The following is a 26,838-nucleotide window of genomic DNA, read 5'->3' as shown; positions in this document are numbered from 1 at the left end:
CTCTTTATGTTTTATACTTGCTATATTATACACGTCTCTTCACACCAGATTTTCTGTCGATCTGCTTTTATACGTTTCTCCCTTTCCCTCTGTTTCTGTGATTTGCTCTTATTTTGTTGGGCTAGCAGATACTTTCCCTGTACTTATCACAGTTTTCCTTTGTCATTGCGTTAGCTTTGTTTTCAAGATTTACAACTAACACATAAAATACTGAATACCATGTTAATCATAAGTATGACATATACAAATGTATAAATTGGGTATTTATATAAACATATTAGCATAGGGACCAATATTAACTAGTTGCTTATTAGCATGCCTATTATTAATATATTAGCTGTTTATTAGTGTTACTGAGGCAAAAGTTTTCTGTTTGAATTTATTTTCAATGTAATCCTGTAATTCCTGTTATTCCTGTTGGGGAACATATAATATATTTTAAATAATTTTAATAATCATACTCTATAATATATAATATATTACTCTAATTAGCATTTTAACATTATTTTCATTATAATTATGCACATTTAACTCCAAAATTATCATTAATAACAATCATCTTGTTTGCGCACAATAATTGTGCAATTAAAATTTGCATAAACTATGCAAATACTAACATTGGCACACACAATTTTCCTAGTTTCAATAATGTATAATTATTTTATTTATATTAAATTAATTCCGATAAGAATTTTTCATTACTGCACACTATCATTCATTTATTTATATACTGTATATGTTTATTTGTTTATGTATATACACTGAAAAAAGAAAAAAAACAGCACTTTTGTTTTTTTCCCAAATTTTTCATGAGCTTAACTCTAAGACATTTTCTATGTACACAAAAGGCCTATTTTTCTAAAATATTGTTCACAAATCTGTCTAAATCTGTGTTAGTGAGCACTTCTCCTTTGCCGAGATAATCCATCCTCCTCACAGGTGTGGCATTTCTCGGCAAAGGAGAAGTGCTTCAGTGTATTTGTGGGATTTTGTAATATTACGCATGTTTTTGTGAAAATTATTATTCTTTTTTTTTTTACTATGCAACTAATGTCAGATCTGAGCTTTCCAATTTTTGCTAAAACAGTGAGATGTGAAAGCATTCATGAAAAGAACAAGGTTCTTTTTAAGTACAGCTTGAGAATCTTTGTATATTTAAGGGGTATGTTTGAATTTAGTGTAAAGATACATAAGTACAACAGCAACTGAAAAGATTAAATTATCATTAGTAAATTATTTCTAATGGACAGTTGAGATGTTTTGAAGATGCCAGTCTGATGCTGGTGTCTGTGTGTGTGTGTGTGTGTGTGTGTGTGTGTGTGTGTGTGTGTGTGTGTGTTGTTTCAGTAGTTTTCTCCAGCTGTGCCTATCATCTAATTTTCCGTCTTGCAGGTGCATGTTCCTATGATAAACATTTAGCTGAGATGGCCTAAGGGCAGTTTGTTTCAATGATGTGTGAACTGAGGCCAATATTTAACTTATTTCATGCCATCAGTCATGAACTATTAATATTACTACTCTGGATACCCACATACACTGCATGTGCTTAATCAAGTTTCATACTCAGTTAAGTTTGGCAGGCATCAAAACTGATGACAGTTGTTTGTCTTAAATGTTTTGTCACCATCTAGTGTTTCAGGCATTAAACTGCATCATGGCATAGTTTTTTTTTTTTTTTTTTTTTTACCTTGCACTGCATTAAGAGTCCACTGGGGTTGTTCTTTGAAGATGATGGTTGTTGCAACAGAGATTAATTAAAAATTACATGAGCAGCTGCATATGTTGTTTCAGTGATGCAATCTTCTTGGAATCCTTATTATGAGAGAAAAACAGCAAGATAATAATAACAAAAACAAGAGTGGAAAATAAGATCTCAGATCTTATTATGTTCTACACACTATTATAACTGCAGAATATACCCAGATGGTCCTCCTCCCAGATGGTCCACCCTAGTTGTGTGCTTGTCTCATGATCCAAACCCGCTGTTCTCCAAATCACTGAAGCGGTTTTAGACAGACACTTGGAGATTCAACATCTCATGCTGGTCTGGTGAGTTGGGTTGGAGACGTCTGTGGAAAAACATGCTGCAAAAGACATGATATTAATATAAAAATAAAAGGCACTTTCTACAAATTACATGAGAGTGAACATGTTGGATATAATAAAGAAATTAAGTGGACCATATCCCTTTACATCATGTAAATGAATTAATTTAAATACATTTTAAATAAATAAACTTTTTTTTATTTTAAACATTTAAATTTGAAGTAAGTTTTTACATTTTCCAAGATCAAACATTCACCCCTGAAACCAAGATACTGTTTTAAAAATTGTATTTTCTTATATTGTTGTGCGAACTAATGTGTGGACAAGAACAACTCCAGACCAGCAAGTGGTCCCAAACTATGGTCCCTTACTGACTGAAGCTAAATATGCTCCCCTGTTGCTCATTTTGCCATCTTTTGATTATAACATTCAAGCTAAACATTTACTGTTCGTCTATTGCCAGAAAATAAGGACATCAGTTTGTAAACTGTACTGAGAGATGACGAAAATATTGGAAATGGTGTGAAAAATATGACAAACTTCATATAAATTGAATGTAAAATAAGATTAACTACTTAACTAATACTTTGTTCAGAGAGAGAAAAAAAGCTAATTTCAGTTAGATTTAAAGACCGCATTTCTCTAATAGAGTTTCTAATTTCTAGTTGAGAGTTACAAATGACCTACTCTTATCATCTGATTGTGGTTGTATTTTTCTGTCAGTGCTATTTGATCTTAATGCTGCGTTCGACACTATTGACCATAACATTCTTTTGCATAGTCTAGAAGACTTTGTTGGCATTAATGGAAGTGCATTAGCATGGTTTAAATCATAGTTATATGATTGCCATCAATTCGTAGCAGTGAATGAAGAGATATCATATCAATCACAAGTGCAGTATGGAGTACCTCAAGGCTCAGTACTAGGGCTGTTACTCTTCACGATTTATATGTTACCCTTGGGAGATATCGTCAGGAAACACGGTGTTAGCTTTCACTGTTATGCTGATGATACTCTGCTTCTTTGCGGCCTGGTGAAAAATACATATTTGAAAAACTAACGGAATGCGTAGTCGATATAAAAAACTGGATGACAAGTAATTTCTTACTGCTAAATTCTGAAAAGACAGAGGTGTCAATTATAAGACCTAAAAACTCTGCTTGTAATAACCTAGAACGCTGTCTAAGACTTGATGGCTGCTCTGTCAATTCTTCGTCATCAGTTAGGAACCTAGGTGTGCTACTTGATCGCAATATTTCCTTAGAAAGCCACATTTCTAGCATTTGTAAAACTGCTCTTTTCCATCTAAAAAAATATATCTAAATTACGGCCTATGCTCTCAATTTCAAATGCAGAAATGTTAATCCATGCATTCATGACCTCAAGGTTATATTATTTTAATGCTTTATTGAGTGGTTGTTCTGCACGCTTAATAAACAAACTACAGCTGGTTCAAAATGCAGCAGCAAGAGTTCTTACTAGAACCAGGAAGTATGACCATATTAGCCCGGTCCTGTCCACACTGCACTGGCTCCATCGTATAGATTTTAAAATCTTGGTTATTACTTATAAAGCCCTGCATGGTTTAGCACCTCAGTATTTGAATGAGCTCTTGTCACATTATAATCCTCTACGTTCGCTGCTCAAAACTCAGGCAATTTGATAATACTTAGAACAGTGGTTTTCAACCTGTGGGCCTCGCGATGGTATTGTAGGTGGGCCGCCAATTACTATTCAACATTTTTACTCATCACATACCCAATTATATACAGCATATTTCACCAGCAGTGAAATGTGAGTAAGGTCCACTCCATGGACAGTGCAATTATTAAAGAACACAACACAGATGAAAATATACATAAATATAGCTATGAAAGAATGAAATAAAACTAAACAATAAAAATATAAGAAGAAAATATAAAAAAGATGTATACTGCAGAATTAAATATAGAATGGAAAATAATGTGCATGAAAGTACACTGTAGTCTTAAATATTAAGATACACAGGAATGTACAAGAGGCAAAAGTGCAAACAGGTAAACATATGTATGTCAATGTGAGGTAGAGAATGATGAATATCTTACTGATAAAGTGAATATTAAGTGGAGACACGAAGATGTTAAGGGGCTGGTTTTGAGTTTGGGGGGAAAAAACTCCTCCTGAGTCTCTCGGTTTTTGCCGTCAGACTACGGAAACACTTAACAGATGGTTAAAAGATGGTTCCTGGGGTGGATGGAGTCTTTGATGATTTTAACAGCTCTGCTTTTGCAGCGTATGAGTTAGATGTCCTGCAGAGAGGGAAGAGCAGACCCAGAGAACACTTCCCATAACACCCAATGTACTTGCTACATCATTAGAAGAATGGCGTCTATGCTAATATTAGTCAATTTCTCTCTTATTCTGAGGTCACCGTAGCCACCAGTCTGTATCCAGATCAGAGGGTCACTGCAGTCGCCCGGATCCAGTACGTATCCAGACCAGATGGTGGATCAGCACCTAGAAAGGACCTCTACAGCCCTGAAAGACAGCGGAGATCAGGACAACTAGAGCCCCAGATACAGATCCCCTGTAAAGACCTTGTCTCAGAGGACCACCAGGACAAGACCACAGGAAACAGATGATTCTTCTGCACAATCTGACTTTGCTGCAGTCTGGAATTGAACTACTGGTTTCGTCTGGTCAGAGGAGAACTGGCCCCCAACTGAGCCTGGTTTCTCCCAAGGTTTTTTCTCCATTCTGTCACCGATGGAGTTTCGGTTCCTTGCCGCTGTCGCCTCTGGCTTGCTTAGTTTGGGTCACTTCATTTACAGCGATATCGTTGACTTGATTGCAAATGATTGCACAGACACTATTTAAACTGAACAGATGACATTACTGAATTATTTTTTTGTTTAAAGCGCTCAGAGGTGTCAAGTAACAAAGTACAAATACTTCGAAATTCGTTACCTTACTTAAGTAGAAATTTTGGGTATCTATACTATACTTGAGTATTTATTTTTCAGCCGACTTTTTACTTTTACTCCTTACATTTTCACACAAGTATCTGTACTTTCTACTCCTTACATTTTAAAAATAGGTTTGTTACTGCTATTTCATTTCGGCTTGATTTCATTCCGACTTGTCATCATAAAAAAAAAAAAAAAACCTATCCAGATAAATCGTGCCATCCGGATGAAGTGACTTTGATTGTGGTTGGATGAGAAGTATAAACATATAACATTCGGACACCCTATTGGTTTTTTGAACGGGATCCATTGCACCTGTACATAACACAAATCACATCACACTCCAGCAAGGACAAAAGATAAAAAGATTTCTTAAAAGTAGGGTTGGGTATGGAACCGGTATGCACCGAACCGAATAAGGACACAGATTTCAGTGCCTCATTGCAGTGCCTCTTAAATGCCTGAGCGATCGATTGAGATATTTGTCCTGGTTCTCCGAAATGTACAGAAGAAGCAGGGGCGTCGCTAGGCTTTTTTAGCAGGGCTATAGCTTTTAGCTCAATAAACTGTAGACAAATTCGCGATCACCTCAGAGTCAGTCTGCTTAAATGTCATATGAAACCGGTGTCAGACCGCTCTCCTCTCCGTCTTTCAGCGGGCTCTTCAATCTGTACCCACGATCTGTGACCACGAGCGGACTCAAACAGAAACAGAGGACACGAGGTGGGTGTTTATCGATAGATTATTAGAATATTCGTATCTGTGCAGTTCTTTGTCATAAACATAGTTTACAAAAGGTCACGAGGGAGCAGTTGGTTTCTTATCTACTGTAAAGTTTTCGCTTGTCACCGGGTACACCAGTGTTCTTGTCCATTGCCCTCGCAGATTCCTGCAGCTAAGCTTGGATGTACATTTACATTCCATTAGGTTATTGATGACATGCCTCTGAAGTTTGACATTTTGACCCATTACAATACTTATAGGCAACTAGTAATCATATCTCTAGTTCTTTAATGTATTTGCGTTGTACTAAAGTGCGTTCATATTCAATGGGCATATGCGGCTGAAACAGCTAGCCTAGTGCATCCCAAATTGTTCAACATGAAAAATACTTGAGTAATGAATGTGAATACTTTTGACAACAGTGAAAGCGCTATATGAATAAAGGTGACTTGACTAGGCCTACCTTTTTTCATTGAAAGTCAAAATTGGGTAGGCTTGCTCTGTAACATTGCATTGAGAGTCTTTTAGTGTGATTTCTAATAACTAACTGAATGCTAAACGTGTGTTTTCTTGTACTGTAAAGAATATTTGATATTAGGTGTTTTTGAGGTAGCCTTGTGATGCGCCGCCGCAAACTAAATGCCTTTAAAAGTTGAAGGAGCTTGTTTACTTAACACAGTTAGTATAAAGGGCGTTTATCCACTCACTGAACTCAGAGAGCCAGTGTAAGCATGATACCACAAGGTCAATCTCATAATGTTTGCTAAATAATAAGTCATGGGGTCTGATGTGCAGAAGGAGAGACTCCATGCGCTCTTCCGTGCCTGTGAGCCGTGCCAACGGCTTCTGACTTTGCTACCGTTCGGATGTTCTAGCATACTGCTCTGTGCTTTGCTTCTTTTTCTGTAATTTTTTCTGATTTTTCCAAGATTTCTACATCAACAGATCAACACAGTGCTCAAAAAACAGATTTTTTTGTCACAAACGCTAAAAATAAAAACTCTTTGGGACTGGAATAATACTACAAAAAGAAAACTTTGCCTCCCACTGCCACAGCAGCTTACATTCCTGAGACGGGAAAACAACTGCCTACATTCAAACAGAATAGAGAGAAAATGCCTCCTGTTGGATCTACTTGTTGCATAAACTGCTGCAAACTTCTACAAAGGATTGTGATTCTTGAAACAAAGTTACTTGCTGGACTTCCAAAACAGACGGAACACTTAGCAGACCGTCATCATGGACCCTCTCAGCATACAGCCGGTGAGTCCCATGAATCTTCTGAATCTCAACAGTTTGTACCAAGCGTAGAGGAACAAGCCGAAACTGATCATCACAATAATCGATGGCACAAACAGGGAGCGAGACCCAAAGGAACACGAGACATCAGATTGTCACGAGTTTCTCGTATTGCTGCCGTAGCTTCCTCTACCCCAGATTCGACTATGACAAGGCTTGTAAATACTGGTATTCTACCACCCCCTATACATCTGGAAAACAGATTTCAAGCATTAATAAATGTGGGTGAGGAATCCCCAAATGTATTTAAACATGGATCTGATCAGCCAGCAGCAAACACTGCTACTAACAGGCGCTCAAGGACGAGCAGACAGCGGCTTTCAGCTCAGAGCGCAGCCGAGCCAAGGACTCTGATAGTGGGTGACTCTGTTATCAGAAACATCCGTAGCAGGACTACAACAACATGCTGCCTTCCTCAAGCAACGGTCTCTGATGTGAACAAGGAACTTCAGAACATTCTGATGAAGCACAAGACTGCAAATCGAATCATCATCCATGTGGGAAAGAATGATATTCGGAAAGAGCAGTCAGAACTCATTAAGAAGGACTTCAGTGAACTCTTTGAAACACTTCGAAGACTCAAAGTTCAGTCGTTCATCAGTGGACCACTCCCAGCACGTGGAACAAATATGTTTTCATGGTTGCTTGGGCTGAACACATGGCTACAAAGATCTTGTAATATAAAAAGAGTGAATTTCATTGACAACTTCAATCTCTTCTGGGGCCATAGACAATTGTTTAAACCGGATGGCCTCCTCCCAAACAAACTTGGTGCTAGAGTGTTTAAGGACAATATCTACTTCTTCCTAAGTCATCCTTCAGCAGAGTATGTCAATCCATTCAGCACACACACACACGGGTCCGAGTCATCATGTGGTTGACATTTCCCACAAGGAAACTGATAACACCGTACAGCCAAAACAAACACTGCTGATAGACACTATCCCTGCTGAGCCCTGCCCACAGAGCTCCTCACAGGCTGACTGTGATATACAAAATAAGCTACAAGATTCAGCACCCAAGGACGACTTTCTGAAAAACAGCCAGGGAAGCCAGGACAATACATCACAGCCACCGGAAACACCAGAGACACAGCTCATCTCACCAGACACATTATCCCTTTCTCCAGCATCTTCACTTCTGTACTTTTCACAGAAAATGGAGGAATTGGTGTATGCTGGGACTAAACTCTCTCACTCATTTGCTGCAAGCCCGCAGATATCAACAAAAAACGCCAGGCCCCAAAACCACCAAAGCCTGTGGTCCCTGCTCATGCGAGAGCTCTTCAACCACTGCTACAACGCCAGGGCCCAAACCATCTATCTGCTGAAGGTGAATCAAAAACAACTGATAGCAGCTCTCAGTGATATGTGTCGGGTCCCCGCTATAATAACAGTAACATTCACAAATGCCTACAAAACAAGCGGGAACCCAGTGTGCCTGTAGCTTTCTTTGTTTCAGTTTTATCACGAGATAGAAAGTCTAAGGCCATCTCAAGCCGAAGGGCAAACTCATCTAATCTGCGGCCTATTATGCATCAAACTAAAATTGATGTACAGACACAAAACACAGACATCAAGTTAGCATCTTTAAACATTCGCTCACTAAAAAATAAATCATTTCTAATCAATGACTTTATAACCACAAACAATCTGGATTTTATGTTTCTTAACGAAACATGGCTTGAAGACAGCTGCAATGCAACAGTCCTTAATGAAACAGCCCCTCCTAACTTCACTTACATGAGTGTCTGCAGGACTGTTAGGAGAGGTGGGGGTGTTGCAGCTCTATTTAAAGATGGCTATCAATGCAAACAAGCACTCACAGCACAGAGACAGCACTCGTTAAGATAATAAATGATATTCGCTTAAATTGTGACTCTGGCAAAACATTGGTGCTGGTATTGCTAGATATCAGTGCTGTGTTTGACACTGTCACATAACATACTACTAGAGAGACTGGAAAACTGGGTCGGGCTTTCTGGGATGGTACTCAAATGGTTCAGGTCATACTTAGAAGGGAGAGGATATTATGTGAGTATAGGAGAGCATAAGTCTAATTGGACATCCTTGACATGCGGAGTCCCACAAGGGTCAATTCTTGCACCGCTCTTGTTTAGCCTGTATATGCTCCCACTAAGTCAAATAATGAGAAAGAACCAAATTGCCTATCGCAGCTATGCGGATGATAACCAGATTTACCTAGCCTTATCTCCAAATGACTACAGCCCAATTAACTCACTCTGCCAATGCATTGATGAAATTAATAGTTGGATGTGCCAGAGCTTTCTTCAGTTAAACAAGGAAAAAACTGAAGTCATTGCATTTGGAAACAAAGATGAAGTGTTCAAGGAGAATGAATCTAGGGGTCAAACAACAAAAAATCAAGTCAGAAATCTTGGTGTGATTCTGGAGACAGACCTTAGTTTCAGTAGTCATGTCAAAGCAGTAACTAAATCAGCATACTATCATCTAAAAACATTGCAAGAATTAGATGTTTTGTTTCCAGTCAAGACTTGGAGAAACTTGTTCATGCCTTCATCACCAGCAGGATGACTATTGTAATGGGCTCCTCACCGGCCTTCACAAGAAGACCATTAGACAGCTGCAGCTCATCCAGAACGCTGCTGCCAGGATTCTGACTAGAACCAGAAAATCTGAGCATATCACCCCAGTCCTCAGGTCCTTACACTGGCTTCCAGTTACATTTAGGATTGAATTTAAAGTACTTTTACTCGTATATAAGTCATTATCAAATATATTTCAGATATGCTCACTGAATATAAGCCTAACAGACCACTCAGATCATTAGGATCGAGTCAGTTAGAAATACCAAGGGTTCACACAAAACAAGGGGAGTTACTATGCTGCCCGCAGTTGGAATCAGCTTCCAGAAGAGATCAGATGTGCTAAAACACTAGTCACATTTAAATCTAGACTTAAAACTCATCTGTTTAGCTGTGCATTTATTGAATGAGCACTGTGCAATGTCCAAACTGATTGCACTATATTTTCACTGTTCTTTTATTTTATTTCTTGTAAAATCATTTTCTAACTGTTTTAAATTAATTTTAATAATTTGAAAAGTTTTAAAATTGCTTGTTTTATTCTTGTTATTATTTTTCTTCATTATTATTTTACATTCTTTAATGTAAAGCACTTTGAATTACCATTGTGTACGAAATGTGCTATATAAATAAAATGCCTTGCTTTGCCTTACCTTGTGATGTGCATCACTCCGGACGCATCAAGAAATGGGAGTTTGTCAGAATATGTTCCGAGCTGCACGTGTGATCCTCCAAGATGGATGCACTTTTCTCCAGACTTGACACTGACAAAGATGACACGATCAATCTGGAGGAGCATGGACGGGTTTCAGGAGTCACACTTGTTGAGGGATGATGAGGAGATGAGCAGCAAACACGCCGCCGCCGGGGATTGTTCCTCTGCCACCTGGGACGAGTTTAAATCCCACCTGGGAGATCAGCTCACACTCATCCCCAGGTAAAAAACCTGGCTGTCTGTGCAGAAGCTGTCAGCTTTCCCTAGTCAACAAAATCCTGAAGAAATGCGTGAAGAAATGTTGACACAACTCCATTTAAAAATGCACTTAAATTTATCTTTCAAGTTCCAAATGGGAATGATTTATTAGGATCCCAACATAAACTTAAAACTAAGTTAAACTTTAATATTATTATTACATATGACTTTTTTTAATAATATTCCTGACTTTTATCCCATCAGGACATTTACTGCCCTTGCCTTTAGCTGTTTTTATGAAGGCAATAATTCTTAATAATTACATTCATTATCTATCTAACAAAAGAAATGAATAAGATTTTGAATATGAATATTCATAAAATTCCAGTTGATTATGATTTTGAGTTGGACAAAATCTGTTAATCAAGTCAAGTCAACTTTATTTATATAGCGCTTTAAACAAAATACATTGCGTCAAAGCAACTGAACAACATTCATTAGGAAAACAGTGTCAATAATGCAAAATGACAGTTAAAGGCAGTTCATCATTGAATTCAGTGATGTCATCTCTGTTCAGTTTAAATAGTGTCTCTGCATTTATTTACAATCAAGTCAATGATATCGCTGTAGATGAAGTGTCACCAACTAAGCAAGCCAGAGGCGACAGCGGCAAGGAACCGAACAGGGGCGTTGCCATCTTTTCAGAAGTGAGGGGGACAGAAATGAATATACACACACACACACACACACACACACACTACAATATAATATAAAACATTATAATAGAACATTTCTGTAATCTATAGCCTACCAGTCAACAGTTCTTGAACAGTAAGATTTTTAATGTTTTTAAAGAAGTCTCTTCTGCTCACCAAGCCTGCATTTATTTGATCCAAAGTACAGCAAAAGTTTTCAAAGTTTTTACTATTTAAAATACTATTTTCTATTTGAATATATTTTAAAATGTAATTTATTCCTGTGATCAAAGGTAAATGTTCAGCATCATTAGTCCAGTAGTGTCACATCCTTTAGAAATCAAACCATTCTAATATGCTGATTTGCTGATTATCGATATTTAAAACATGTGTAAAAAAAAAAAAAAATCAGCATTATTTGATGAATAGAAGGATCCAAAGATCAGCATTTATGTGAAATAAAATGCCTTTGCAACATTATACAGTATATCATTCAAAAATATATATATTTTTGGAATATAAATTATAGAAATGAATACTTTTATTTAGCAAGCTTTAAAATCTCGATATTTTGAAATATATTCAAATAGAAGCTTTTTTAGATAGTCTAATAAAAATATTTCTGTTTACTGTTTTGCTGTACTTTGGATCAAATAAATGCAGGCTTGGTGAACAGAAGAGATTTGTGGTAGTGGATACTATAGGCAACTTTAATTATTCTCTAATTTCTAGTTTTTAATTTGCTTAGAAATATATAACTGCTTGACAATAACAAAAATAATGATTTTTTTTTAAATATACTACAAACACTTATCACATAATAAGGCAGAATAGTTTCTATATATACTTATTCTACTGTAATAAATCTATGTCAATTAGCACTGTTTTGTTAGTATACTGTATTTATCACCTGCTGGAGATTACTTGAAAAACCATATACTGTCGCAATCGTATATTAATGTCTTCGTGTTTCCAAAAGTTGCAGTTTTTCTGTCAAAACAACTGTTTTCATTCTGGTTCCGAATAAAATATCAGGTCATGCGCAGACTATCCTGTCTCTTTGAGTTTAAATCTATATTTATTCACACCAGCTCTTGAAGACCTCTATGCGAACACATTTGACTGAAAAAGTGGGGGGACGAATTTCCATGATATTAAAAGTGGGGGGACATGTCCCCCGCGTAATCCTCGCCCCTGGAACCGAAACTCCATCGGTGACAGAATGGAGAAAAAAACCTTGTGAGAAACCAGGCTCAGTTGGGGAGCCAGTTCTCCTCTGACCAGACGAAACCAGTAGTTCAATTCCAGACTGCAGCAAAGTCAGATTATATATATATATAGTTTAATGAAAAGGTTTTTTTTTCATGCTTTATTTTTAGAAGTGTATGATGAGGAAGCAGCTCTTCTGTACTTGACAAAAACTCTGAGCTAAAATATTTGAACACATCTGCATAATTTAGGTTGAAAGGTCAGTGTGGCTCACATGTAAAAAAAAAAAAAGAAAAGAAAGAAAGGTAGAATTACAGTATACCTTGTAACAATAACTACATATATCTGGCCTAGTTCTGGTTATCAGTCTGTGCAGAAATACGTGAAATGATTTCCCTAAATAATCTTTGTTTTTGCTAATTTTCTTTCTTGGGATGTTCTGGATATGTGATGGTGTTGGTGTTCTTGAGGATCATTCAATCATGAAATCTCCCCATGTGTTTTCATTTCCCAACTTTTTAATCCATCAGGTCATGAGACCTTTAGCTTTCGTTTGGTTGATGTCGGTCCTCCTTCAGATGAAGTTTGATGTATCTCATGACAGGTCGGTTGAGGTGATCCTAGCCAGAGGCTTGACACGAGACACATAACGGCATGTCACGCTCAAGTCGACAGAACATTGATTAGTTATAGACTATCAGTATCTTCCATAGCATTCTATGACACAAGTGCTACTTCATAAAAGAGAACAGCAAAGTCATCACTCAAGAGACTCCAACACATGCAGTTATTCACAACCTGGCACCATCTTTTTTCAGTTACTAGTGATGTACTAAACCCCATTTAATTGAATGATGTCTGTTGACACATGATTGTCCATAGGATGAACCCAGTTTTATTTAATCGTGTTTCTGTTCTTATCAACATTAATGGACCAGTGTTTGAATGGCTTGGTGTTGTTTTCATGTGTGTAGGATTGACCAGGTATCAACCCTATACCATAACATCAGTTTGACGGAGCCCAGAATTGTCCCTCAGTATGAAAGAGTTCTTCTCAGTTTCACCGAAGACATCCGAAACCTGAACACAGAAATGGATCATCTGGCACTTGCTGTAAAGAGGAACACAAACTCATGCTCATATATACATAGATATATACTCATGTGGCCACCATGGTTTCTTCACTGTACTTTCCATACAAGAGTTTAGAAACTGGGTTGATTTCAAATCTTCAGGATTTCTTCAGAAATTCCTTGCAACATCTTTGTATCAAGAACCATTTTTGGTTGTTTAGGGTTCTAGAGTTGCTCTATGGTAGTAACCGATTACATGTAATCTGGATTATGTAATCAGATTCCTTACCAAATTTACCTGTATTTGACCAAATTATTTTCCACTCTTTGTCCCCGATTACAAGCCCAATGTCCTTTTTCCATATTGTCTTTAAATTAATGCAGTCATTGCTGAGCACATGGTTGGTTATCCTGTAAAATACAGAGGCTTTTTGTTGGGGATGAGGCAGTGTTATGAAGTCCAAAATATGGTTTCTGTGTGTACTGGACTTCTGTGGAAACACAATTTCTAATTAGAAGATATTTCCAGAAATTATTTTTTCCCCTTTAAATAATACTTCTGTACAAGATTATTATAAGACATGCATATCCCCTGTGGTTTATACATATTCACACACACACACACACACACAAACACTGTTCTGTTTCTTCATGTTATTCCAAACAGACTGGATGATGATGAGATCAGATCTCTGTGTGGAGCACTGGCTGATGTCAGATTCCTTGTCTCACTGGATTATTACATTTAATGGCAAAATGAATATTTGAAAATGTAAGCTGATATTTCCTACTGACACAGTATAGCAAAACATAGAAATAACTTAAAACCCTTTTTTATTTTTTGGTGAAAATACTAGTGGCTAGTGGTAAGAGTTTTGCAAAGTACTATATATATATATATATATATATATAACGGGGAAGTAGCCTGTTGATTTGATATATATATATATATATATATATATATATATATATATATATATATATATATATATATATATCAAATCAACAGGCTACTTCCCCGTTTTGGAAAACCCTGATGCACTTCATCTTGTTGATAACAAAGAATGGAATCAATTCTCTTTTCTTCATATTTTATGTCAAAATGGTCCAATTCAAATCAAAGTGATAACGAGTTGGGTAAAAGTAATTTAAAAGTAAACAAAAAATTGTCTTTAAAAAATTGCCTTAATTTGTGTAAAGTAATAGATTATGTATGATATGAACATCTCTCAATATTAAGTAATGGGCTATAATTTGTAAGTAATATACCGCATATGGTTCTTTGAAGATGAAATGTGATGCTACATTTACAGTTTCTTCAGCTCATTGTGTTGATTTCTGGGCCATTAAAGGTTCATTTGATGCTATTTTCCAAGCTCCTTATTTTGTGTATTGAGTGTAACAGAATATGTTAGCATGGTTTAATGTTCAAAAATTGCATTATTTTTCACATACTGTAACGACTGGGTGAAAGGAGTGGCAGGAAGCAAGTGTGAGTAATGAATGTTTAATTATATGAATGACACAATACATAAAGATGGAAAGATAGATGATAATTGGCCGGGGATACACAGTCAAGGAAGATGCAGTTGAGTGAAGGATCCGAAGGGCGGTGATGAGTTGGCAGCAGGAAAGGGTGACACAGGAACTGCGGGGAAGCGAGCCGAGAGGTAAGTTATGATCCGATGGTGATATGCGATGAGTGGACGGGGTTCCGGGGTGACACGGATATCCAAAACGCAGAAACACACAAGAGAGCAAAACATCTCCTGTTACAGACGAGTAACACTAAAACAACGCTCTGACAAACACAAGACGCTAGACAGACCAATATAAAGGGATGAGTAATGAGTGACAGCTGTTGCTGATGACAATTAGCGGAGACGCCCACAATCACTGCTGACGCGTAACACACAGACCTCACCCACATAGTGAAAAACCCAGAGATCATGGTTTACCAACCGTGACAGTACCCCCACCCCCCCCCCCCCCCTCTAGGAATGCCTCATGGAGTTCCCAGAAGGGCCTACCTGCTGGTAGTATTCAATAAGGGAGTGATCCATTATGTCCTTTGCAGATACCCAACTCCTCTCCTCCGGACCGTAACCTTCGAAGTCCACCAAGTACTGGAATCCTTGTCCCCTCCGTCTCGAGTCCAGAATCCGATTTACTGAATAAGTTGGCTCCCCATCTACGAGACGCGGTGGTGGGGGAACCGGGGTAGGTGGATTAATACGTGAATCAAACACGGGCTTAATTTTGGACACATGGAAGGTGGGATGAATCCTCCTGTATGCTGGAGGTAGTTTGAGGTGGACTGTCACCGGACTAATGATCTTGGTGACCAGAAATGGGCCAGTAAATTTGGGAGCTAATTTATTGGAAACAGAGCGGCACTGAATGTTAGTAAAAAGCCACACTTTTTGACCCACGACGTATACGGGAGGCTGCGACCGGTGGCGATCAGCCTTGGACTTAGTGCTCTTCCTCATCTGGAGCAGAGTCTCGCGGGCTTTGGTCAAGGTGCGGTTGCACCTCTGGACAAACACATGAGCAGAGGGGACCGCGACTTCAGACTCCAGACTAGGAAAAACAGGTGGCTGGTAACCTAAGCTACTCTGAAACGGAGAGAGGCCCGTGGCTGACACTGGTAAAGAGTTGTTAGTGTACTCCACCATAGAGAGTTGTTGGCTCCAGGAAGAAGGATTCTTGGAGACTAAACATCGCAACGTTCTGTCTAAATCCTGGTTGGCTCGCTCAGATTGCCCGTTACTCTGAGGGTGATAACCCGAAGACAGACTAACCGTCGCTCCTAACAATTAGCAAAATAAATTATTTCCAAAATTTTGATATAAATTGGGATCCCCTGTCAAAAACCACGTCTACCAGTTGGAAAAGACATGATCAATGACAGTGACCGCTGTCTCCTTGGCTGTAGGTAATTTGGGCAAGGGAATGAAATGTGACGCCTTTGAGAACCAGTCCACTAAGGTCAAAACGATCGTCATGCCATTAGAGGGCGGGAGGGCGGTAACAAAATCTAGAGCGATATGTGACCAGGGTCTCAAAGGGACAGACAGCGGTTGAAGAAGCCTATCTGGAAGTCGGTTAGATGACTTACCACTGGCACAGGCTGAGCAAAACTAAATCGTGAACGTCGCGAGCAATAAGTGGCCACCAGAATCGTGGCTTAACTAAACCCTTGCTTCGGCTTATCCCTAGATGACAGGCAACATTAGAGCAGTGGCCCCACTGAATAACCTCGGACCGTAACTCTTCCGGCACAAACAAACGATTCGGTGGGCATCCGGGCGGAGGCGTTACCCCTTCGCCGTCTTGACCTTCGATTCGACCTCCCATACAAGTGCTGAGACGACTATTTTTGCTTAGCGGTTTTGGAAAATGACTAAGTTTTTTTTTTAAGCTGTACATTTGGAAAGTGCAGTTTGATGACAACATCGCATGTTGTTTACTTGATGTGCTTACACGCCGATAGCTAAGTTAACAACACAGAGATATTTGAAGCAGTTTTACTCACCGCATGCGGTTCCAACACACGATCGTGACCCTTTTTCGTTGGGACTGCATTATCCTTAAGAAATAAAAGATGTACAAATCCGGCGTCAAACTGGGCCTTGTTTGTAAAACAAGCATCTTCGAAATGCAGGGAACAAATAAAAACACTTGCACAACTCCGCTGATGCTCTGTAAAAATAAACTATATCCACTGGTCCCTTAATGCTGTTTCTCTTTTTGTAATCTGTGCAGGGTTGTCTTGCCCTGGCAACCAAAAACACACTCCTTTTGTGACATTTCGCGACGCTCTCGCTCTGATCAGTGAATGTTAGGGGTGTAACGGTTCACAAAATTCACAGTTCGGTTCGATACGATTCACTGGTGTCACGGTTCGGTTCGGTTCGGTACGTTTTAGATACAGCAAAAAAAATAAATTGGCAGATAAATTTCGTTGAACGATTCAATACGAATACGCGTATCGTTACACCCCTAGTGAATGTCTGTTGTGCTCTCAGTGCTCTGCTATATGGGAGCGTGCGCTCTTCCGGCAGACGTGCCCTTAGGACCCATATAAGGAAATTCCGCTCCATCTAACATCACACAGAGCCATACTCGGAAAAAAACTTTCCGAAACTTGTGACAATCCGGAAGGAGTATTTTTGGAGTATTTTTGTTATCTATATAAAACATTTTTGGCCTTGAACACACATACTGCTGCGTTTTGGGAGTTACTATTATGTGTCAATGCACGAGGGACACCCAGAAATCATCTTACATTTTATATATTTTTTCAGAACTTAAAAAGGTTAAAAGGTTAATTTAAATGAATACTTCACCCAGATATTAAATTCTGTCATACAGATTAAATACAATCACTCTGCAGTGTTGTTCTCTTTATCTAACAATCCAGATCTAACAGACTACTTTCAACCTGTCAGTTGACCACAACAACACTGTTCACTTGAGTTTTACAAAACTAATGGCAACAATAAGGAAGCTTGTTGCACCCACACTGAAATCTCATTTCACTTTCAGTTAGGGCAGAAAAGGTACCCAAATTCATAATAACAATGAGCTTATACAAATTTAGAGATATAAACTTTGATTTGACTGCACTCATACTGTCAAATGAGAACAAAACTTGAATAGATTGGAGCTATATAAGGACACTATTGTTTTCTGTAGAGCTCTGATTTATTTGATAATTGATGAACTTGCAACATTGACGCTTATTCAACTAAATTGAACACTGAACTAAATTAAGGCTAAATAATGAAGCCATACTTTCTGTAAAGCTTCTTTAAAGCTAAAACTGAATTTATTTCAGAATTGATGAATGTTGCTATTTTCTACTAAGTAGTAAGTCTTGGTCTCATGGCACAAATGTACCTGGGGTAATTTTTAGCGAGATATGTACCCATAAGTACATATTACTGCGGTTACTAAAATGAATGAACAGTAGAGGCAGTAAAACTTTAACACCTTTCATTCATTTTCACACAAATCTACAGCGTTTCGATTAAGAAAGCCTTATTTTTGCACAATTACTTGATGGATATAATGGATAGAAGCAACGTAATAAAAACACAGCAATACATACCTATCTCAATGTAATAGAAAAATAAAAAATATTTTTAAACGGATGATTTTGGGCATTAGCATTGCACATATCCAGCTTCATATCTATGAGTTTTCATAGACGATAGGTTTGTTCAGTAGCTCACAGAGTACGGAGATGTACTTGAGAAACGAGGAGCAACGGTTTGAATCCTTTAACACAGTTTGACAAAACAGTTCAAATCTGCATAGAAGGAAGTTGAAATGAAACGGTTGCATCAACAAATGTGTTTTTCTATCAGTTTTGTGACAACTTTTTTTTGACCCCTGCATTACATACCAAAAGCAACATAATAAAAACACAGCAATACGTACCTACAGTATATCAGCGTAATAAAAACATGCCAGGGTTCACGTATTGAACCAGTATTTAGAGCCACTCAATGGACACTTCTCTTTAAAAACTGCGGCGAAACGTGCAGTAAGGTTCGTAAAAAGAGAAGAGTACATACACAGAGGTACGTATTTTTATGAGGCCAGGGGTGTATTCCAGAAAGCAGGGTTAACTTACCGTGAACTAAACCCTGAACTCTCGGTTGCTTAACCCCAAACCTTGCTTACTCGAGGTATGTGGTTCCAAAAACACGTCCGGGAGTTAGTTCATTCAGCTCAGAGTATGGTCCTGGTTAAGACTCAAGACATTCTCAACAGAGCAACGAATCGACGAGTCACTATAGAAACGGACGCTAAGAAAAAGCACGCCAAGCTGTTTCTTTCTTCTTCTTTTGTTCATTAGTTGTTTACCTGCTTATCAATCAATCAATCACCTTTATTTATATAGTGCTTTAAACAAAATACATTGCGTCAAAGCACTGAACAACATTCATTAGGAAAACAGTGTCTCAATAATGCAAAATTATAGTTAAAGGCAGTTCATCATTGAATTCAGTTATGTCATCTCTGTTCAGTTGAAATAGTGTCTGTTTTTATTCGCAATCAAGTCAATGATATCGCTGTAGATGAAGTGACCCCAACTAAGCAAGCCAGAGGCGACAGCGGCAAGGAACCGAAACTCCATCGGTGACAGAATGGAGAAAAAAACCTTGGGAGAAACCAGGCTCAGTTGGGGGGTCAGTTCTCCTCTGACCAGACGAAAACCAGTAGTTCAATTCCAGGCTGCAGCAAAGTCAGATTGTGCAGAAGAATCATCTGTTTCCTGTGGTCTTGTCCTGGTGCTCCTCTGAGACAAGGTCTTTACAGGGGATCTGTATCTGGGGCTCTAGTTGTCCTGGTCTCCGCTGTCTTTCAGGGCAGTAGAGGTCCTTTCTAGGTGCTGATCCACCATCTGGTCTGGATACGTACTGGATCCGGGTGACTGCAGTGACCCTCTGATCTGGACACAGACTGGATCTCGTGGCCACGGTGACCTCGGAACAAGAGAGAAACAGACAAATATTAGCGTAGATGCCATTCTTCTAATGATGTAGAAAGTACGGTGTTATGTGAAGTGTTTCCGGTTCCGGTTTACCTAATTAATGCAGCCTAAAAATCCTTTAACGGATTTGGATATTAAAAGCATATTAGTATGTTATGTGTATGCCAGGTTAAAGAGATGGGTCTTTAATCTAGATTTAAACTGCAAGAGTGTGTCTGCCTCCCGAACAATGTTAGGTAGGTTATTCCAGAGTTTAGGCGCCAAATAGGAAAAGGATCTGCCGCCCGCAGTTGATTTTGATATTCTAGGTATTATCAAATTGCCTGAGTTTTGAGAACGTAGCGGACGTAGAGGAGTATAATGTAAAAGGAGCTCATTCAAATACTGAGGTGCTAAACCATTCAGGGCTTTATAAGTAATAAGCAATATTTTAAAATCTATACGATGTTTGATAGGGAGCCAGTGCAGTGTGGACAGGACCGGGCTAATATGGTCATACTTCCTGGTTCTAGTAAGAACTCTTGCTGCTGCATTTTGGACTAGCTGTAGTTTGTTTACTAAGCGTGCAGAACAACCACCCAATAAAGCATTACAATAGTCTAACCTTGAAGTCATAAATGCATGGATTAACATTTCTGCATTTGACATTGAGAGCATAGGCCGTAATTTAGATATATTTTTGAGATGGAAAAATGCAGTTTTACAAATGCTAGAAACGTGGTTTTCTAAGGAAAGATTGCGATCAAGTAGCACACCTAGGTTCCTAACTGATGACGAAGAATTGACAGAGCAACCATCAAGTCTTAGACAGTGTTCTAGTTTATTATAAGCAGAGTTTTTAGGCCCTATGATTAACACCTCTGTTTTTTCTGAATTTAGCAGTAAGAAATTACTCGTCATCCAATTTTTTATATTGACTATGCATTCCATTAATTTTTCAAATTGGTGTGTTTCACCAGGCTGCGAGGAAATATAGAGCTGTGTATCATCAGCATAACAGTGAAAACTAACACCATGTTTCCTGATGATATCTCCCAAGGGTAACATATAAAGCGTGAAGAGTAGCGGCCCTAGTACTGAGCCTTGAGGTACTCCATACTGCACTTGTGATCGATATGATACATCTTCATTCACTGCTACGAACTGATGGCGGTCATATAAGTACGATTTAAACCATGCTAATGCACTTCCACTGATGCCAACAAAGTGTTCAAGTCTATGCAAAAGAATGTTGTGGTCAATTGTGTCAAACGCAGCACTAAGATCCAATAAAACTAATAGAGAGATACACCCACGATCAGATGATAAGAGCAGATCATTTGTAACTCTAAGGAGTTACAGGAGCTTAGTGCATATCGCCACCTTACTGATGGCTGTGCAATCATTTAATTTTTTTTCCCAATCCTTGAGAATGTAAATTGTATTATTTGTTTTATGCTAATTATACATAAAGTCATATCAGATATGTATTTTGATTTAGAATTCAGACATTATAGAAAATACCACTCCATGTGTGAGATATAACATGTAATTAAAGGGGGGGTGAAATGCTATTTCATGCATACTGAGTTTTTTACATTGTTAAAGAGTTGGATTCAAAAGTTTCAAAAATTAAGTTTGAAGGAGTATTTCTCCCGTATAGCAGAGCACTGAGAGCACAGACATTCACTGATCAGAGCGAGAGCGTCACGAAATGTCACAAAAGGAGTGTGTTTTTGGTTGCCAGGGCAAGACAACCCTGCACAGATTACCAAAAGAGAAACAGCATTAAGGGACCAGTTAATGGAGTTTATTTTTACAGAGCATCAACGGAGTTGTGCAAGTGTTTGTGTTTGTTCCCTGCTTTTCTAAAATGATTGTTTTACAAACAAAGCCCAGTTTGACGCCGGATTTGCACATCGTTTATTTCTTAAGGATGATGCAATCCCAACGAAAAAGGGTCACGATTGTGTGTTGGAACCACAGGCGGTGAGTAAAACTGCTTAAAATATCTCTGCCTCCTTGTTAGTGCGTCCGCCTCCCATCGGAGACCCGGGTTCGAGCCCCGCTAGGAGCGAGTCCTTGCTGCTGCTGCTCTCGTTCAGTTTCAGCCTTCACAGCTTTCACAGCTTCCAAACGCTCTCAACGCAAAAGCCTACTCGCGCTTGTGATTCTTTAGCTCCGCCCACACGTCACGCCTCCAGCCGGTCGTGTTTTTCCGGGAAAAATCGGTAAAGACTATCTTTCTCTTATGAATATAATAAAACTAAATACTTTTTGGAGTTATGAAGGATGCAGAACTACTCTATAGGTACTCAAGATTAACAGGATATTGAGTGAAAACGAGCATTTCACCCCCCCTTTAATAAAATATATAAATATATATAAGTGAAACATTACCTTGTCATATTGTTTTATAATTTATGCATACCTCTTAATACATAATTTATAGATAACTCTTATATATGCCAATAAAATAAATAATCATATTAGAATATTACTTATATTAGCGCTTCCTCATTAACATATCATATATATATATATATATATATATATATATATATATATATATATATATATATATATATATATATATATATATATATATAAATAAAATAGGCTACATTACATATTGTAATAATCTGTCACCCGATTGAAGGCTCGCTGTAGTGAACTAACCCTGGAACATAACCTGCTCCGGAGCAGGTTAAATTTAGAGAGTGAGTTGCTATGACTACTAACATACCCTGAAAGTTACCTCTGTTTTTGGAACCCAAAGTTGAGGTTATCCACTTACTTACTCTTAAACATACCCGGGTATGTCACATAACCTGCTTTCTGGAATACCCCCCAGGTTGGTTATTTCTCTTGTTTATTACTGTTTTCTTGTTACTTATTACTGAAGCGGCTTTGAAACAATTTGTATTGTATAAAGTGCTATTTAAAAATATATATTTCTTTGTATTATTTTAGATTGAAAACCAAAACAGGAGTATCAGACTTTTGCTGGTATGGCTTCTTTTTGAATCCGTAGCCTAGACCACTGAAATTGTGTATGATATTATATCAAGTGTTTCAATAAAACCAGAAGTTGAAACAGGAGCTTTTGGAGTCCCACACTAACATTGCGTTCTTGCAGAGTGAGCTGGACTCTCTTAAGAGTGATCTCACAGACCAAAGCATCAACTTTGAATGGTACGGACTGTGTGTGTGTGTGTGTGTGTGTGTGTGTGTCACAGTTGACTTAGTTATTGATACAATATGTGATAAACCTTGGGATTCAGATCTTCAGACCAGGAATTTCTAAAAAGCCTATCAAATATGTATTTTGAAGTAACCTATACTGTCTCTTCTAACAATCCCAGCTAAATGTGTCATGTCAGTAGCATGTCAATTTCCCTGCATGAACAATTTTGTCAGGTTTCGCAAATATTTAATTACTAATCATCAACCTGAGGACATTAAGTGAAACCAATGAAAGCTATGACAGATTCAAACAGTAAAAAAGCTGAAATTGGTAACACTTTAGAATAGGGACCAATTCTGACAATTAACTCGTTGATTATTATCACGCATATTTCAAGAATACTGGCTGTTTATCAGTACTTGTTAAGCACATGTTAATGCCTTATTCTGCATGGCCATATTTTAGATACCTTGATCCTATATGTTAAGGTTAACCCTAAGGTTAATGTTTAGGTTCATCCTAAATATGTCGATCTGTGTGTTTGTACATAGATGAGGCTCTTATGAAGTGCTTCTCAGAGTGAACCTGGAGAGACAGATCGAGGTGAGTTGATCACACACAGCACTTCATGAAACCTCTGCTACCAAACACCAAATATGCCTTCAGATAGTTTGTTTTGTATTTAACGCAGCTTCTAAGCCATTTTGAGATAGGTTCTTTGAGAAATATATTGTATTTAATATAGAAGTTCGAAATATAGAAAATCAGTTGGTAGAATGCATGCTTTTCTAAATTGACAGTGACGAGGTCATTGTAATATCTGCATACTGAATTACGATTGGTCTGATAACATCCTTTACATGGCAAAGACAGCATTGATTCTGACAATCAACAACAACAAAAAAAAATGTTTCATTTATATATACAGAACTAAATCCTAAAACTAATGCACAACTATTCCCTTAAGGACATGCGAATCTAGTTTCTAGTGATGTTGACCCACTGACACATCCATAGGTGCTGCAACACGTGCGTGGACGAGGACTTTGATCAGTTTGGGTTTGGCCCTGTGTGACCCCATGCGCAGACGCAGCTGTGAGGAGGACAGTCTTCCCGACAGCTCCGTGGACAACGGCATGTCCACCCTGCGCTCCAATAATGGCTACGATTACGAGCATGAGAGAACTTGGTGCCCGAGTCCTGAGCAAGCAGCGAACAGCAACACCACTGTGTCTGGAGACACATCAGATACAGAGGTATGATATCAGTAAATCAGACCAACCAACCAAACACTACAGACAAGGTCACTTTCTTTCAGTTACACTTTTCATTTAATTTAGAACATTTTACACCTTTGTGAATAAGATGTACACTTTAGCAGAATTTTTAAAAAGAACACTTATTAAGGAAATGATATACTTTAAAATAATTTTCTTAAGTTTCAATTGAATATAATGTTTTCGGACAGTTCTATTGTCTGTTGAAACGTGTACTGCTGAATGTACTGACAAGCAACTAAAATATACTTTTAATGTCATTGCTATCCAAACTTGTATGTCATGTACATATTTAACTATATTTGTAATTATTCATAAAGATTACATTGAAATTAGTACTTGTAAATTCAAAAGAAATATCAAATAACACATTAAAATTATAATAAGTACTTTACATGTGCTTTAGTTTGTTAGTCACATAAAAATAATATAAAAACAAAGACAAATTTGTGTAATTTAATGAACAAAAAATGATTAAATTCACAATAAATGCATATTTAGCATAATTAAGTGTAATTCTTTTTCATAAGGCCAGAGAGTCTTAGTGAAGAAAAATAATAGTAGTTGTCTATGCATTCCTGGTCCACTTTATACAGTTCAAATGTATCCCTGACAAGCAATAAACATGATCTGTAATGAATTAAAAAAAGAGTCTCACACTGTTGTGACAGTAGATCTTCATTAGCAGCAGTCATTGACTTTCTTTAGGTAATTGTTATGAGCGATTGTGATTATTTGATCACTTTTTTTACATAATGAATATGTTTTTTTTGTTTTTTTACACTGAAGAATAAAATCTTCTTGAGAATAAAAAAAAAGACTAATATGAACAGGTAATTAATAATTCAAAGGCTTCTCTCAGTGTACTTAACATGCTGTCATTTCTTTATCAGAGAGACTCATGCTAATATTTTAAAGTAAGCTGTGTGCTCTCACAGGTTCTGGAAATACGAGAAGAGGCTGTGATCGGGTCGGAACGTGAATCCGTTCTGAGCTGGACTCCATCACAGCCTGCTCAGGAAAGCGACGTTAATGCTTCAGGAAAGAAATGCCTCTCTGCCATCTTCACAGAGGTACTGGATTCACCTGCCAGAAGTATCATGAAGCCTTAAATTTGACCCACGGCATCCTGAAATCAAATCTCGGTTCTAAAGCCCAAGTGTGTGTGTGCAGTGAGCGCAGGATGTGTTAGCAGTGACTCAGCCTCCTTTGGAGAATGCTTACAGGATTGTGCTGGCGGGAGACGCTGCAGTGGGAAAGTCTAGTTTCCTCCTTCGAGTTCAAAGGCAACAATAGCGCCACACTGGGTAAGACTTTTCAAACACTTTACCACACTTGAATATAATCTCTAACGGTCACAGAGATTGTGAAATCTTGTGTGTCTGTTTCCTTACAGGGGTTGATTTTCAGATGTTAACCTTGGTGGTGGACGGTGTCCCAACTGTCACATTCGGTGATACAGGAAACACGGAGAGATCCAAGTGCAGGTAAGACATTTATTAAGGGGCAATGCAAAAGGCTAAACTGTCCAGGCAGGGTCAAAACCAGAGAATCCAAATAAACACGAACAGACAAAATACAAGGCAGGATCAAGACTACAGAATGACAAGACATTAGACAAGGACTCCGTGACACATACACAGACAGACCGGGTATAAATTCACAGAAGGTAATGAGGGAACTGGAGACAGGTGGGGAATAATCAATTTAACCCAAACAAGGAGGAAGGTGACCAAATAAGGGAACAGACAGTTCATAAAGTGACAGACACCGTGGGAAAGGAGGACATCTAGTGGAAACCCAGGGAACACAACCCAGACACTGTGACACCAACAGTGTTGCAGTTATGGGACACGGCTGGACAGGAGAGGTAAGATACCACAGGATCCCAGCCCCCAAATTCAACCCCAAAAGATTTTTAGTTAGTTGTTGAAGCACATCACTGTGTGTCATGTGTTGCCTTTAACAGCCCTGAATTTCACCGCTTCTTTATTACAGATGTTTATTCATTACAGATGGAGTGAATAGACCCTCAGTATGCTGTACCTTGCCTTTATTTATTACATGAAAACTTTCTTCAGCTTAGTGCAATGAAACAAAAGTTCTGTAATGTGTGTTTGAAAAGTGTGTGTGTGTATGGAAGTTGATTGAAAAGTGCAAAAAGTTCTGTTTGTCAGGTAGAATTATTAAACGTTATAAGAAGTAGGATTACTATTTGAATCTTTAGTATTACTATTTGCATCTTTGGAAGAAACGAATTACAGAATTTGTTGAATGAAAACTGGAAGTTGCTGCTTGATCCAAATAATTTATTTTTGTCTTGTAGCTTTAAATTATATATTTAAAAAAAATACATATATATTTCTGCTCAGTGCTGAAAACCTCATGAAGCATTTTAAAACCGATTGACAAGCTTT

At 38.1% G+C, this 26,838-nt stretch overlaps 1 pseudogene; it reads left to right on the top strand.

Annotated features, from left to right (window-relative positions):
- The first annotated feature begins 6,492 nt into the window (after positions 1 to 6,492).
- Positions 6,493 to 26,445, top strand: LOC128018104 (ras and EF-hand domain-containing protein-like; annotated as a pseudogene).
- The last annotated feature ends 393 nt before the right edge of the window (positions 26,446 to 26,838 follow it).

Source organism: Carassius gibelio, chromosome A8 (genome assembly GCF_023724105.1).
Source record: "Carassius gibelio isolate Cgi1373 ecotype wild population from Czech Republic chromosome A8, carGib1.2-hapl.c, whole genome shotgun sequence".
Classification (NCBI taxonomy): domain Eukaryota; kingdom Metazoa; phylum Chordata; class Actinopteri; order Cypriniformes; family Cyprinidae; genus Carassius; species Carassius gibelio.
The sequence above is the reverse complement of the archived record's forward strand: the minus strand, read 5'-3'. Positions and strand labels throughout refer to the sequence as shown.